Source organism: Coptis chinensis, chromosome 1, assembly GCF_015680905.1.
Source record: "Coptis chinensis isolate HL-2020 chromosome 1, ASM1568090v1, whole genome shotgun sequence".
NCBI lineage: Eukaryota > Viridiplantae > Streptophyta > Magnoliopsida > Ranunculales > Ranunculaceae > Coptis > Coptis chinensis.
The window spans coordinates 85,298,793-85,302,824 of NC_141456.1; positions in this window are offsets into that span (position 1 = coordinate 85,298,793).

Consider the following 4,032-nt stretch of genomic DNA (forward strand, 5'->3'; position numbering starts at 1 on the left):
GTATCCATTAAACCTTAGTTCTAGATCCAGTTTTAGATTAAATTAATTAGTTTTTATTCTTATTTTAAATTCAGTATTACATTATTGTATTAATTTTTATTAGATTAATAAATTAGTGTTCTTGATAATCTAGTTCATTTCCTTTACTTAATTAGTTTAATTCTTAGATTCAATAGTTGTCTTAATTAGATTGAAATAATTCTTGCATGAGTAGTTGCTATTGAAGTTTAAATTAAGCAAATTTCAATCTTTATATCATGTCTTGTTCGAATTTGATTGGGAATGATAGCGTGATGATTCTCGGCTAAACCTCCATTAGAGGGGTTTCATGAAGCCTTGATGAAGGCTTGATTAGTGTTAATGTTAAATAGTCGTAATTTCCTTTCCACTCTAGAAATGATTAGTTCACCATGAGAATGGGTGTAATCGTTCACATGCTAGTTATGAATTGGTAGAAATGCCATGTGTAATTAGGGATTAGGAATAACCATATTGTTCTCTGCTGGGCAGATTCAATTCGATTACTGACGATTAAATCGTTAGTGGATTAAGTTGAGCTAAGGTGGAATCAATCCCCTCTAACTCCTTATCATAGAATCGATGTAGTATTCCCATAGTTGTTTAAATAGTCGACTAGTTGCATCTTGTGGGTAGTTGCATCGTAGTCTAGTTATCATTTCGTAAATCTCTCATTAGACTTAGAGTAAAGTAATTAGACTAGAAAACACAGCATGCAGAAGGACTAGGAGTGGAACGAACTTCCTACTCCACTATATCTGTTCAATAGATCGAGAGTAGAACAATCTTTGATAAATTTAGGCACGCAATTAAGTTTTAGTTTACTTACGTTTTGAGTTTTATCGTTCATTTCGTAGGTAAACTTTATCTTTTTATGTTTATCATCTATACATACCTATCTTCCTTCTGGTTCAAAAAAACCCAGCTTTCGGTTCATTGGTTTACCCACACGTGGGAGGGGGTACAAGACGCAAGCTTATTAGTCGAGAAAGGGTGGGTTAAAAAGAAGTAACAGGAAAGTTCAAGGGATTTGTGTGGGAACAAAGAGGAAGTCTCTAGCAAGTATAGGAAAAGAATAAGCAGAGACGGACAACAACGGATGGGAGAGAAGTAGAATTGAAGTGGCTAAAAAGAATTCGGAGAAGGCTAAAAGAGATGCTGATGATTTGAGAGCTAGGGGACTGGGGCACTTGCTAATTCCGGAAGATACCCCTATTATCTCTGTATCTAGTGATACTATGGAGTCAAGTGAACCATCTTTATCGAATCACTCTCTGGATTCTAGTGTACCATCGGAAGTCTCAGGACCAGATATTCCTAAAGAGGAGATCCCATCGGATGCATTCTTTGACGAGGGTGAACCATTTGAAAAGTCTGAACATAATATGGTGGTGTACAATGATGAACAACATGATGAGGTATCGGTGGGGAATGTGCCATTGGATTTGGTTCAAGGAAGTCAAGATGCGATAGGTTATGATTCTGAGGATAGTATCTCTCAACCTCAACCTCTTGCCATTGATGGCTAGTCTGTGGCGCGTCGTCTTCATTTCAAACTTAAGCAGCAAAGCACTGGTGAAAGTTCAAAAGACCCAAAGGGTTCTAATAGTGGTTATTGTGGTGATGAGAGTTCAAGTGTTAGCGCTGATTCGGCTAGCAGTGGAGGTCTGTGTGGTCCTCTTCCAGGGTACACAATGGCTGCCCCCAAACAGCTGCTTCGGCAGAAATGATTCACGCCTAGAATTGCTGGGGAATAGGTTCCTCCATGGAAGTTCAAAATCTAAAGGATCTAGTTCGTCATCACCAACTAGATATAGTATGTTTGTCAGAAACTAAAGTCAGTGAAGGAAAGATAAAGATGTTAAGTAAGATTATTAAGTATGGGAATGTCTTCTGTGTTCCTGCCTATGGTCTTCGGGGTGGACTTGCTCTTTTTTGGAAGTTTGGTATTGATCTCGAAGTTCTGGGAGCTACAACAAATCAAATCTCAGGTAAAATAAGTAATTATCATAGTAATGCTCCGTGGTTTTTAACCTTTGTGTATGGAGAACCTAATGCCAACCTCAGGCCAAGGTTCTAGAATGAGTTGAGGGAATGTGCGCCCTACATCCCTGGATCTTGGCTTGAGTTTGGTGACTTTAATGCTGTTAGAACCTTAGATGAAAAAATAGGAGGAAGATCCATCTTTACTAAGTGCATGCTAGATTTTAATTCTGTGATAAATGACCTTAGGTTAGTAGATTTAGGTTATAAAGGGCCTAAATTCACCTGGAATAATAATAGGAAGATATCAGATAATATTTTGGAAAGACTGGATCGTGCCCTAGCTTCTATTGAATGGATTGAATTGTTTCCTAATATGATTGTTAAGAATATTGTGAATGCATCTTCTGATCATTTCTCTTTGATGATTAATCTCAAATATGTAGAAGATAAGGTTGATAGACCATTCAGATTCCATGATATGTGGCTTAAGGATGTTTCTTGTAAACCAATGATTGATAAGGATTGGAATGAAGTCACCCATGATCTCCCTGATTGGAGAGTGATACATAGGTTAAAACATACGGAAAAAGATCTAAAAGTTTGGAATACAAAAGTTTTTGGGAATATTTTTCAGAAAATAAAAAAAACTCAAAAAGATTTTGATAAAGTTTTACAAAAGCCCTTTAATCCTACTAACCATGAAAAAGCAAAGTTTTTGAAGAATCAGTTGTTTGATTGGTATGAAAAAGAAGAAGCCTTCTAGAAACAGAAATCCAACCAACACTGGATTAAAGAGGTGGGAGGAACACAAAGTTCTTCCATTTATCTACTATTTATAGATGAAGGAAAAAGCACATTGATAAGATTAAGGATGATAGTGGTACCTGGAAAGAAGGAAGGACTGAGGTAGGTAATACTATAAATGAGTATTTCGACAATATCTTCTTTGAATCTGATAATCCTATTGATAATGAATCTATTCTTAATCTGTTTAATTATTGTATTACTGATAGAGAGAATGATATCCTCACTGCTTGTCCTTCTTATGATGATATTTGGTATGTTGTAAAAAAGTTAGGGGCACTTCAAGCCCCTAAGCCAGATGGGTTCCAAGGTATCTTCTACCAGCAGTGTTGGGATGTGATAGGTACTAGTATTTCGGAGTGTGTAAAAGACTTTTTTGTGCAAGGTAAGATGAACCCTAACATCAATGAGACTTTCATAACTCTTATACCAAAGATTTCTAATCCTGACCATATTTCTAAGTTTAAGCCCATTAGTCTTTGTAATTTTTGCTATAAGATCATATCAAAACTTCTTGCTATTAGACTAAAAGCTTATATCAATAAAATTGTCTCTCCTTTTCAAGGAGCTTTCATAAAAGGTAGGAATATAGGAGATAATATAGGATTAGCTTGTGAGATTTTCCATAATATGAAACATATGAAGACAAAACAGGGGTTTGTTGCCTTGAAAATGGATATGTCTAAAGCTTATGATAGAGTAGAATGGCCCTTACTAGATAAAATTTTCCAAAGACTAGGCTTTAATGATAAGTGGAGACTCCTCATCTCCCAATACTTGTCCACAGTCTCCTTCAAAGTCTTATTGAATGGAGCACCTCTTGATCAAGTTAACCCTCAGAGAGGGCTTAGGCAAGGAGATCCTCTATCCCCCTATCTTTTCATTATAGTTTCTGAAGCATTATCCAGGATGATTGCAAAGGCAGAGCATCAAGGTGAGCTTCATGGTATTAAAATAAGAATGAATGCACCTCCTATTACCCATTTACTTTATGTTGATGATCTTATTCTGTTTACCAAAGCTAACTTAATAGAAAGTGGAAAGTTCAAGAACATTTTGGAGGATTACTGTGTTGTATCTGGTCAAAAGATTAATTATGATAAGTCTAGTATCTTCTGCAGTAAGAATGTTCATAACAAACATAGGAAGATTTTAAAAAAGTTTTGGAAAATGAGAGTTTTTGGAAAGAGAGATAAATATCTAGGGGTCCCTATTGTTTTATCT